At 37.2% G+C, this 13,420-nt stretch overlaps 1 protein-coding gene across 1 annotated transcript in view; it reads left to right on the top strand.

The window, feature by feature from the left end:
* Positions 1 to 13,187, top strand: part of LOC144296591 (uncharacterized) — a 429,705-nt gene extending 416,518 nt beyond the window's left edge. Inside the window, exon 11 of the mRNA XM_077869690.1 lies at positions 11,830 to 13,187. The gene's annotated coding sequence lies outside the window, so the exon portion shown is untranslated. The remainder of the gene's footprint in view (positions 1 to 11,829) is intronic.
* Positions 13,188 to 13,420: the final 233 nt, after the last annotated feature.

Below are 13,420 nucleotides of genomic sequence, written 5' to 3'. Positions count from 1 at the left end.
TTCAGTAGTTGTTAGAACTGTATAAAAATAAAGAGTTGATTGAGTATTGTGATTCAGTGGGAAAATATTTGTATCTTGACCTCACACTTTAATTTTTTTAAATTTTTATTTATTTATGATAATCACACAGAGAGAGAGAGAGAGGCAGAGACACAGGCAGAGGGAGAAGCAGGCTCCATGCACCAGGAGCCCAATGTGGGATTCGATCCCAGGATCACACGCCACCCAGGGATCCCTTGACCTCACACTTTAAAAGTTAGCTTATATATTTTTTTATTTTATTAAGTACATTTTCATCTTCTTTCTTTTATATCCAAAACACATCTAATCCTTGACCCATTTTCACTTCCTCCTCTCCCGACTCAAAGGACAGGAGTCAGCTCGTGACAGCAGGGCTAACTTTTCATGTCCTTTGGAGGAGTTAAGAGCATGGACTTTGTGATTGGGTCCTGCTCCACAATTTATAATGTGTATAGCCTGGGCAAATTATGTAATCTTCCTCAGTCATAATTTTCTTATAAACAGTTTATTCTAAGGACTTATTGAGATGCCTCTGTAAAGTGGGAAGAACCATGTCTGTCAATGACTGCCGCAAAGCAAGCATGTGGTAGGGATGCTCATTACAGTATTCTTCTGTTTCCATTAGAAATTCATCCCTTCACATACACTGTTTCTCTTCAAAATCTTTGATAAGTCCATCTCTGCTTTTCTTTTCTTCCTTTGAACATATCTAAGTTTCTCCTGTGAATAAAAGCCTCTGTGATTTGTTTTCCCAATGTTTATCTTATTTTTTTTTCATTCACTAAGAGGCTTTTTTCACCCATGTTGTTTACACCTGCTCTCTCCCTTTAACCCTTTTACACTCTTAGTGTCTGTGTATTGTTTCTTATTGCTGTCATAACAAAATGTCATGAAACAGTGGCTTACAGAAACAGAAAGGTATCCTCTTACAGTTCTGGAATTCAAGAATCTAAAACTCAGTTGCCAGGCCTGTGTTCCTTGGACATTCTAGGTATGAATTCTTTCCTTGCCTTTTTCATTTTCTAGGGACTGCCTGCATTCCCTGGCTTGCAGCCCTGCATCCCTGTGACTTCTGCTTCTAATGTCACATATTAATTCTCACTCTTATCCTCTTGGCTTCTTCTTATAAGAATCTTTTTTATGGCATTGGATCCACAAGAGTAAGTGAGGATTATCTCTTCAATTTAGGACCTTTAACTTAATCACACATACAAAGTCTTTTTGACTATTGGTCAAATAGTCATTGACTATTGTTATGTAGGGTAACATAGTCACAGAGTTTGGGGCTTAGGACATGAGTCTTTTGGGGGGTCATTATTCAGCCTATCACAGTCTGTTTTCTGCCTGTCTCTTCTGGCCTTATTACAGGAATATAGCTGACTATTACTAAATTCTCAGAAGTCTCTCTTCCTGTTCTGTGTGACATTACTACCTTTCCTCCCAGGTTATCCTGGCTCTGATACTGCTTTTCTGACTCTTTTTTCACTCAAATCTTTGTTTCACACACTTCCAGATTTAATGTCACAAAGTCCTATAACTCCTCCATGCAAAACTTCTAGTAGCTTTCCATTATTACTAAATTATTCTACTTTGTTAACTTCGCACATTCCACAAGCTTTTACTGAGTGCTTGCTACATTCCATGTAGTCTGTTTTCTGTGATAAGGATGCAGAGATTCATGGAATACCAACTGTATTGAAGGTACAATCAAATAAACAAACAATTTCAAAGCTATTAAGAATGTGAAAATTGAGATGAAATCATTGAGATGAAAATGGAGATTAAAATATACACACAGTATTATGGAAACCCTTGAGCTCGCCTTCCAACTTAGCCTGAGGATGTTAAGGCAGGCCCCTTGGAGAAGCTAATACTTGAGCTGGTCTTTTACAGAAAAATTGCTAATGCAGCACTGCAGAGAAAAGAACAAAGGCAAAGGTCTAAGGCATATAATGGCACTAACTGTTCAAGGAATGGTAGGTTGATTGTTATTACTGAAATGAAAAGTCATAGGAAGAAGCAAAATAAAACTGGAGCTTGAAGATGAAAGCAAAGTGAGTAGAAGACCTCATTAAGAAGGTCAGATGGTATAAACAACAAGTGATATGATACCAACTTCAAGACAGATGAACTTTCATCTCCTTTTGGTCTTTACTGGAGGGCCTAAGAGTTAAGAAGAGTTCATGTTACCAATGTGTGTCACTGGACAAGTGGAGCAGAAGTTAACAAATGACAGGAAAGCAATAGAGTTAAGAGTGGACTACTATATAACAATCTTTGATTTAAAAGAAAAGTGAAATAAATAAAATAAAATAAAATAAAATAAAATAAAATAAAATAAAATAAAATAAAATAAAAATGTGAGAAAGAACATCCAGCAGAGAAAAATGCATGGGCCAGGAGGATATTTATTAATATGAGATATAAATGAGAATCTTTAAAACAGATGCTAATAGAGAAAGAATAAATGAAAATAACAGGGCTGAGTGAATGATTATCTTACTAGATTGCTACACAGAGGATGAGCCTGAGAGAAGCATGAAACTATTCTTCCCCCCTCCACCACCCTGAGCCTGGTGGAAAATGAAGAGAAAGTTGCTCCAGATATAAAATAGGGAGCAAGAAACTCAGGGAGATCATGCTTGAAGGCCTTGATTTTCTCAGGGAATTCGGAGGCAAGATCATTACTGAAATGGAGAGGTACTGGTGGTGGAGTAAGGCTACCCTGAGATATCCTCCATTTATCTGCAGGTCTGCTTAGTGACTCTCAGATCTTCCATGCAATTCTTGGGCCAGCTCTCCCACTCACACCTAACCCCTTCTCCTTCACTAGAAGAATTTTGTGTTGTTTTGTGTGTAATGTATGTATAATACAAATTAACAAAGATTAATGTCTCAAAGTATTCCCTAATCGTCTGTAATTATAGTAAATCATTTACTGTGAGAGTATTACCAAGGGAACCAAGAATAATTTAAGAACCAGACTCCCCCTGCCAAGCCAGCTTCCAAGAGAGTATAATGTTTAAGTGGATCCCATCCATCTTCTTTGCTTAAAATCTTTCAATATCCAGTCATCATCTAAGCTAAAGGATGAATTCTAAGCTTTGGAGTTCAGCTCACAGGAGGCTTCAAAGTCTGTCTCCTTTCTACTCCTTTCTGCATAAACACTGTATGTTCCATGCCGAATTGATTGTGGTTTTATCAAGGTTACAGCATTTGCCATCTCTTCTTCTCGTTCCCTTCCTTCCCTTCCTTCATTACAGCTTCCCGTGTTGCCACTCTTCTTTCAGAGTACTCAGATGACAAAAATTTTGTGTATGGAAAAGTATTTTATCATCTGGCTCATTGCAAAATTGTTCATTCTCGCATCAATTCAGTGATACTGTATTCACACATCTATTGAGGCTAGGGATTGTGGTTTTGTACATTCTGCTTAGCAGTGTATTTGGTTTGTGGTAGGTATTTGATAAAGTGTGAAAGTTTAGTATTAATTTTAAGAATATTTTTATTTGTGAATAAATTAAAAATGTTTCTTTTTCCCTCTCTCTAATCTTTTGATTGATTTAGTTTATTTGGTTTCATGGGCCTTCCCAATTAGGGACATGCTTATTTTTGTTTATTAAGGCAAAATTGTAACAAGTGGAGATGTTCTACAGATGAACACAGAACTAAAATCTCCTATGAATAAATTTTTTTTCTACCTAACAATTAAGAATTGGGGTTTGGAATTAGGAATTGCCAGGTTTTCAAAGTAGAACAGTATTTATTTTAACCTAAACATCTTTAGGACTACGAAGAGGGCATTAGTTGGATATTGATGTGGACTCTAACTCTGACTCAAATCATATGGTTGGCTGGTTTGTGTGATGAGCCATATCTGGAGAGGAATCAGGATAATGAGCCATCCATTCAGTGCTTAGATCAGATTAAGTGTCTCCTTACATTTTCTGTGCAGTAGTCCCTAGACTTTCTAGATCTGGTAACACTGAAGTTCAGTTTTGTTCAAACCACTTCCTGTTCTAGGTTGAGTAAATTAAATTGCTTTCCAGATCATCAATGGCGATTTTATTAGGAGAAATTTTTGCAAGCATAACCCTTCCACTGAAAGAAAAAACATCTGATTAGAAAACATCAGGTAACTAGACTATTCCAGTGTTGCTTTGACTAACCTTTCATTCTATAAGTATGTATCAAACAAATTTATGTGCTACACTTTAGAGTTTTCCAAAGTACTCTATGAGAGAGGACTAAATATTTTACCTAGAGATAAGGGGACCAATGCAGAGTCACCTGGACCTATGCTTCTCAAAGTTTAACGTACACAGGGATTTTGTTAAAATGCAGATTTCAATTCAATATAACTGAGATGAGTCCTGACATTCTGCATTTCTAACAAGCTCCTAAATGATGCAGTGGTTTCTGATCAGGGGCCTACATTTTGAGTAGCAAGGAGAGTTGATAATTCAGTCTATGGCTCCTTAGGAAGATACCTGAGAAAAAGGACTCGAGGAGAGGAATAATTCCACTATGTCTCAATCAGAGATCTGGAATATCTCTAAGAACTATCTATCTATCTTAAGAATGTTAATTTTCAAATTTAATTTAACTTGTAAATAAAATTTCATTTATTTAGACATAACTTTTATTATCAAACTTATGCACAAAATTTTACAAAGGCAATTACTTCTAGACAGGACTTTTCATGAAGAATAATAGTTTCTTCTTCCTATTCCCAGTTGCTACTCTACAAACAGTTTCAACTAGTCTAGTGAATTCTTTTGGCACTTGAATCCCTGTTACTAAGGAACATTCTGATACTGTTATTTCCTGGCTTTTTTGGTTGGAAACACTTACTGACTTCATACAACAGAAAATAGGATCAAACTCTTATGGCCCAGCTTTTCTCCTCCTCATAAGCATATACTTTTTCTCAGCTCTAGAGGAATCTCATTCTAATTTTTATTAGATTCGCATTCTCAGCTGGTTATACTATAGATTATGAATGTATAATTATAATCCATAGTTAAGCTACTGACTACAGTTGCTTTTTTTGAACAAAAATGTATGTTTCATGGAGTTATTGTTTGTTTTTTCTTAGCTTAGTATTATCCATACAGAATTTTTTTTAAGATTTTATTTATTTATTCATAGAGGCACACAGAGAGAGAGAGAGAGAGAGAGAGAGAGAGAGAGAGGCAGAGACACAGGCAGAGGGAGAAGCAGGCTCCATGCAACAAGCCTGATGTGGGACTTGATCCCGGGTCTCCAGGACCACACCCCGGGCTGCAGGCGGCGCTAAACCGCTGCGCCACCAGGGCTGCCCTATCCATACAGAATTAACATGTAAATTCTCTGTCGGAAGTGTGATTCTCTTTTCTTATCTATAGGCATATGAGGTCTTTAATCTATTTCGTCCTTTTCAAGAAGAAATTCTATCTGGAGTTCTTATTTTTCTGCTTCACTATTCTTCAGACCCTCTGAAAGACTTTTATTCTAAATCTTTCACCTCACTGGGGGCACTCCTGACCTTTGTCTGTACTTCTTCTCATCTCCTAATTCCATGTCTTCCTTTTCTGTGGCTAATTTCCTTGTATAATATATTATCTAGTAACTTCCTGATATAGGGTCCATGGGAGGAAAATACTTTGAGCATTAGTATGTTCCAAAATGTCATTATTTTCCTCTCGCAACTGATGGATGGCTTGACAGGGTATAGCTTTTAGGGTTGAAAGATATTGAACTGTTGTTAGTGAAAGCACTGATCCATTATCTTTCAGATCCTGATGTTGTCATCAGGAGGTCCAAATCTGTGCTTTCATTTCCCAGTGCTGACATCTCCTCTTCTATAGCCTTTGTTCTTATGCCTCTTCCATAAAGGTATAAGTCAACAAGGACAAGATGGATTCAAGAAACAGTCTATAAACCATAGAGATAAAATAAATTTCAGATTTTCAGGAAAGAAAGGATTTTTTTTATTGGAGTTCAATTTGCCAACATATAGCATAACCTCCAGTGCTCATCCCATCAAGTGCCCCCCTCAGTGCCCGTCACCCTGATCTTCCCTAGTCTGTAACTTTGGTGCTAAAAGTCTGTCAGGTTTCCCAACAAGAGGTAAACTAAAATTCTTTAAAACCCATCTGCTGCATTCTTCATATGTGTAATGTTATTTAATCTCTTTAATAATCTCAAGGTAAGATATGGGTGTACAGAGGGATTTATAAATTTGCCTTAAGAAAGAAAGTGTCAGAAATTAGATGCAAATTCTTTCCCTGAAGGACTAGAATAAAAGATCCTCAGTATAAATAGAAATGCAATGTCTAGAATACAAAGATGAAGTCCTAACTCTGCTGAGCTGTGACTTACCAATATGTGTTCTAACCAGTGCAAAAGACATTTTGTACCTTTATCCTTTGTTTCGACTGATGGAGAGCTTTTTAACACCAGGTTTTTCTTTGTCTACAGCTTTATAGACTAGTTACATTTTTATTCTATGGATATCTTGAGCTAGCACAGAATCTTTTCCTCAATAAATGTTTACTGATTCTTTACTATGTAATAATTTTCTGTGGTACCAGTAGTTATGAGGTTAGGGACAGTGCCCACTGGATAACATGTTATTACTTTCCCCTGCTCCCTCCAGATCACTGGATATGGACCTAAATTCCCATTAGCTGCCATCAATCATGTAAATGATGTTTCTTGGAGGAAACTTTTATGAAGTAGAAAAAGCAAAATCACAAAATTTAGGATCATCAGAACAGCAGGGCAACTAAAAACCCATAGCCTGATTTTGGAGTAAAGATGATGTTTGAGGAATATAGTAATGAAAATTCTTTATTATGGGTGGAGAAGCTTGGAGAAAGTGCATTCATTGTGTAAAATATTCAAGAAACCAATAAACCATGGGTTGAGCCAACCACGGACTGTCATCAGACACACATGGTCATGTGGTAAACACTTGTGGCTGGCTGAGATGTGTTTCTTTGCTGAGTGAGACACTCCAGGGTTTATGCCCAACATATGATTCTTCCTTTCAGGTTTCAAGTTCTGTCCCACAATTTTCCAGTAATTCTACAAGGAACGAAATCCCTAAGCAAAAACTTTAGGCTAACAACAACAGTAAATATTTAAGATGTATTTATTTTGTGTTGTTTTTATTTTCTTCCTACCTGATATGTTAGGGGGGAAGGAAAAAGCGCTGAAAAATTCTATTTCCTCAACTTCTTGAATGATCAAGTATTTATTATTTTCACTGTCAGTGTATTATTTGGCCAGGCATTTTCCTATTTTCCTTCTCTATTTTGCAATGTTCATTAGGATGTTAATATGGAAAATAATATATGATTTATGTTGATTAGAAAGGTAAGATTCTATGTGTAAAAAAATTCTGACCTCAAATTAGGAAGATGAAAATTTCCTATAATCCGCTCTTACAAAAGTTACGAAACATTTGTATGGTTTTTTTTAAAAACTCTCAAAACCATGATTAATTCATGCATATTATAGAAAATTGGGGGAAAAAATGAGTTTTGTCCAAACTGCACATATTGTCGTCTTGATTATTATGTACTAAAATGGTGGCAGAATCAGAAAATATGGAGACTAAACATTACATATTAAACAAGAAATTCTTAAAGTTATAAAAATGAAATTATAATCTTAATTTTAAGCCAAAAAATCCAGTTGCAGATGCAAGTGGTCACTTAACAATTTACCTTAGGCTGATTGACTACCCTCAGGGAAAACTTAAGTGACTCAGAAACTATAGTAAAAATTCAAGTAACCTCTTACCTTGAGTTCCAGAGGGACAGTGGGAGTCCCAGTGGACACCTTGGAGAATTTAGACCCTCCTTCCACTTTACTCTGCAGTTAGAGTCTACTACTAAGATACTAATTTTTGAAAAAAGAGGATGAGACTAGGAGTATGAGTAAATAAGTAAACGGATAAAAAACTGGAGAATCTTGGGCACCGAGAATAAACTACTTGATCACCAAAAATAGCAGTAAGAATATCCCCTTCACAATTTGTACTAGTATCAGTCATCACGAGGGGCTAATCAATTCAGAATCCTTCTGAAGAAATGAACATGTTCTTTCAAAATGAAATGAAGATTCTAACTAATGGGTACTTGCCTTAGAATCCTTAAAGGATTTTGTTTTGTTTTGCAAAACAAAAACATATATATTACATATATATTATTATTATTAGTCCTCCTACGATGATATTTGTTTCATTAATACCAAATTCCATCTGTGCTGCTCTTTTCTTGACTCTAAGAAGATGAAATAATAATAAATGCAATATTTTTAAAATACTGTAAGTGGAAATTATATGAAATACATGAAGTACAAACAAAGCATGTAACTAAAATGAACAGATATGAGCAAGTTCATACATGTGAGACATGAGGAAGTGATAATTTCATCATAATCATAATTTCATTGTATCATGCCTAGATGATAGTGATTATAAGCCAACACTGGTGATAAGATGCATCCTGATTTCAGAGATGTGAAAATGCAATATGTGCATTTTAGAATTGATGAAATATGACAATTCTCTTTTTGTATTGGTGTTTACAGTTTGGCTTTTTTATTGAAAGTAACTTATTATAATAACTATTTTTTACAGCTTTATTGAGCATAAGTTATGTAGCATAAAGTTTACCCATTTAAAGTATATTGATTCAATATTTACAGACTTGTACAACCATTCACTATAATGTAATTTTAGACATATTAATCAGACCTCAAAAAAATCTTGTACCTCTTAGCCTCTTTTCCCATTCCCCTGATTCTCCTTCATCCATTTAATAAGATTCTTCTTTAAAAAAAAAAAGATTTTATTTATTCATGAGAGACACAGAGAGAGAGGCAGAGACATAGACAGAGGGAGAAGCAGGCACCTTGTGGAGAGCCTGATGCAAGACTTGATCCCAAGACCACGGGATCACAACCTGAACCAAAGGCAGGTGCTCAACCACTAAACTACCCAGACATCCCCATTTAATAAGATTCTTACATAAATATTTTAATTTATTTTTTACATACATACTTGTTAGCCTGTTAAGAACTATTTGTTTGCCTGTTATGGTTTAGTGTGTTTCATGGACACAGCCCCATTGGCTTTCAGAGTTAGATGTTTTTTGTGGGGAGTCTTTCAGGTGGGAGTCTTAAACTTGGAGGCCTAAATGTGGCATCCAAACCCTTTGCTCCATAGGGAGAAGCTGGAAGTTGGGAGTTTCTTCCCAATTATATGGTGTTTTGCAGGTGGTGGGGTTTGTGTCAAGAGTGTGTCTCAGCCTTTCCTACCCATTTTGATGTGGGTGATGGTAATTTCTCATTCATCTGTTGTGTAGGAGCCACTTAACAAGTTCTGGATTTCTTTCAGAGGGAATGGCTCTCTCTCTATATAGCTGTAGATTTGGTATGTCTATGGGAGGAGGTACATTCAGAAAGTTTTCATGTTACCATCTTGGAATTTTTTGAAGTCGATGTTTTTATTTTGGTTTGGAGTATTGAAAAATAAAATCTGGCAAAGCTTTTTACGTGGGCCTGGAAGGCATGATGTTGTTTTAAAAGTGAGTATGTTAGTATGTAGGATGCATTAAGGAGGATGAATATAGGATCAGAAGATTTGTGTAGATATTATCCTAGTATCCTATCTTAGTAAAGGAATTACTAAGGATCTGGAAAAAAGTAGTAGCAATGAAGTAATAAAGTGAAGTTATTGGCTGTTGTAGGATTGAAAATTATGACCTTTTAATTGATGTCTATTTCCCAGTTTCTCTACTAATTCACTCATCTCTCTTAGGCTATAGTAGTCTAAGACAGGCTAAGTAGGCTAAGTAAGTCTTTTGTTTTACTTACGACAAAAAGCTAAGTTAGTATTTCTGAAAGCCTAGTATATATCAGAAAATATGTCCAGCATTTTGTGTATAGTTGTTACCCAAAACTGGGTTTTTCTCTTGGTGGATGTGAGTCAAAAGACACAATCGAAGCTGAAGATTAGAAAAGGAAGGCTTTTACTCACAACAAGTAAAAGAGTACCCTGGGTATCTTTCCCAAGGCCGTGTTTCCCTGAACAACAAAATTGAGGGTGCATACACATTCATGAAGGGCCTTGTGTGGGTAATACTGCATGGAATTGAGGCAAAAAGTCATCTTAAGGTGACTGAATCCAGGTCAAAGTCTTGAGGCCTGGGAAGGGTCAGCATCATCAATTCTCTGACCCCAATTGGTCTAGTATATGAGTGCCCAAAGGGGTTTAGATCCCACAAAGATAATTTAGGAGTTGCTTCAGGTCATCCTCACTTTTAAATATGATTATAAGTGGTTTGGAGTGTTAGGGTTTGGAGCTGATGGCCAAGAAAAAATTCTTAAGATATCTTTGATGCGAAAAGGTCGTTTTATTAAAGCATGGGGACAGGGCCTGAGTACAGTAAGAGCTCCCCTGGGGCTGTGAGGAATAACCAGTTATTAAGATTTTCTATCCTATACAAAGGTAGTGATCTGAAGGGGCACCTGCACCTCAATATTTATAGCAGCCAGGTCCACAATAGCCAAACTATGGAAAGAGTCAAGATTTCCATCAACAGATGAGTGGATAAAAAAGAGTTGGTGTATATATATATATATATATATATATATATATATATATATATATAGTTGATATATATAAAAATATTTTTCATCAAAAAATTATTACTCAGCCATCAAAAAAAATGAAATCTTACAATTTGCAATGATGTGGATGGAACTAGAGGGTATTATGCTAAGTGACATAAGTCAATCAGAGAAAGACAATTATCACATGATCTCACTCATGTGTGGAAGTTAAGAAACAAAACAGAGGATCATAGAGGAAGGGAGGGGAATATAAAATAAGATAAAATCAGAGAGGGAGACAAGCCATAAGAGATTCTTAACTATAGGAAACAAACTGAGGGTTACTGGATGGGAAGTGGGTGGGGAAATGGGGTAACTCGGTGATAGGCATTAAAGAGCAACATGATGGGGCAGCCCAGGTGGCTCAGCGGTTTAGTGCCACCTTTAGCCCAGGGCGTGATCCTGGAGACCTAGGATTGAGTCCCACGTCAGACTCCCTGCATGGAGCCTGCTTCCCCCTCTGCCTGTGTCTCTGCCTCTCTCTGTGTGTCTCTCATGAATAAATAAATAAAATCTTAAAAAAAAAAAAGAGGAACATAATGTGGCGAGCACTGGGTATTATATGCAACTGCTATATCACTGTACTCTACCTCTGAAATTAATACGTAATTATATATTTTTTTCAGAGATTATAAAATGTGTATTAGATTTCATACGCAGTGGGGATACCAGCCTCACAGAGGTTAAGAGTTCCAACCCTGTGCCAACAGCAGTAAGCCACCCCAGTCTAGTACCAGCCATTCATCTAAGACAACACTGGATGGCTGCTGCCCCTGGACTGAGATTTTCTCCTCTTTGCTGGTGGGGGCTGGCTGGAATCAAGGGGGGACATGGCGGGAGTCTCAGGTCCCTTGGGGGAGCCATTCTGTTTCCGGAAGGCAGCTTTCTTGGAAGGCTGTGCTGGCAACTGCTGCTTTACTTTCTTTATATATTTATATTTTATATATTTCTTTATATATTATATATTTACTATATGTAAAAAAAGTTTTCTAACCTATGGAAGGGAGGTGATGTTGAATGTATAAGTTTCTGGAGATTGTTTTTTCTGGTAAATTGTTAAGACAGTTGCAAACTGAAACTCATGTCCTACAGGACTGTAATCTCTATCAGTTAATCATTTGTCCCTTTTCTTTGTTCTAGGGCAGCCAGCAGTGCCTGAGGAATGTCACATATATCCCACCTTGGAGGATGGGTATGGTGAGGTGTTGGCTTGTGCTTTGCCCTCAGCTTTCCTTCTCCTTCCTCAAGTACACTATCTCCTGGCCTGATGGTGGCTGTTTGCTCTTACATTCTTTCACAAGATGGCCAGGGGCTGCAATGACTTTTCTTACGTCAGGAAAGCTATGTCTTTCTGTCTTTATCCGGAGAGTACTCTTTCTGCTTACACTGTGTCTGATTTAATGCTTACAATAGTCCTGAGATAGATGGCATGATGCCTAATGGGGAGGTCTCTTGATCAGACGGGGGTTCCAAAATGTGGGATGACTATCATGTGGAAGCCCATGGTGCAAGAGGTGGAAGAATTCACCTGAGGCCAAAAAAAGGAGATTGAAATTTATTGAATATGCCACAAGGGAGCTGCTGGCAGGGACAGCAGAGGAGTGGCTGTCTGCAAGGAGGTAGCAAGTGGGGACTGTATTTAAAGGGGAAAGATGAGGAGGTATGACGACCTATGGAATTCTTCCTTTTTTTGGTAACTGTGCCTGATTGTAAGTAGCTCATTGGTCAGTTAGGGCCTTATGGATATTTTGAGGTGGGTTACCTCATGGGCCTGTCTATAATCTATTGCTTAAGTCTCTTTGCCTAAAAGTGGCCTCTATAGATGGGATTGTCTCAAATCAAAGATGAAGGAACTCAACCCATGGAAGATTATCAAGATTAAGGAAGTGGAGAAATAGACATGGATCCAGAATTGAAACCAGATAGTCAGGTTTTAATGTCCAGTTCATTTCATTATTCCATGAGACTTTTAAAAACTATTTTTTTAACAACTTCTTTTCAATAATCTAACCATACTGAGATAGGGAAACTGAAGGACTTCATAAAAATCTGATTTTTTCTCCTTTCCTCCTTCTATTCTTGCTAGAACCTGCACCCCCACTTTACACATGCCCCATAATGCACATAGCCTAAATCCTTATAAGTGACAAGAAGATAGTGATCTCTTTAGAATAGATAACATTTAAGGAAGAACCAAGTGAGAATGACCAGACAAAGCCATCATATGCTCATTCCAGATTGCTGGAGCTAGACATCTTGATCCTAAAATCCACTGGCTCCAAGGAATGATTGACTTATGAAGGATACCTGGGCACTCATTTTTGTTCTAACCAGTTCCTGGATGCCTGAGAGGACACATACATCAGATGATAATCCTCAATAAAAACCCAAGACCTTAAGCAAAGACCAGACTCTCTCTCCTTTCCTTTCTGAGTCTCTTGGACACTCTGTATCTTTGCACTCTTTATACCTTCAATAAAATCTGCTCCCATCTCCTACTGGCTTATGTTTGATTTTTATCCTGCATGTAGTCAGGGAACCTCTCAGGTGGACCTGTGGGACCACTCTCTGGGTCCTCTGACCCAGCCTGCCTACATCAGTAATCCAGCAATTCCACTTCTGGATATTTTCCTGAAGGAAACAAAAACACTAGCTTAAAAAGATACCTGCAACCCTCATGCCCATTGAATCATTATTTACAATAACCAAGACATGGAAGAAACCCTAAATA

This window comes from Canis aureus, chromosome 24 (genome assembly GCF_053574225.1).
Source record: "Canis aureus isolate CA01 chromosome 24, VMU_Caureus_v.1.0, whole genome shotgun sequence".
Lineage (NCBI taxonomy): Eukaryota > Metazoa > Chordata > Mammalia > Carnivora > Canidae > Canis > Canis aureus.
Note: the sequence above shows the minus strand (reverse complement) of the source record. Positions and strands in the feature narration are given on the sequence as shown.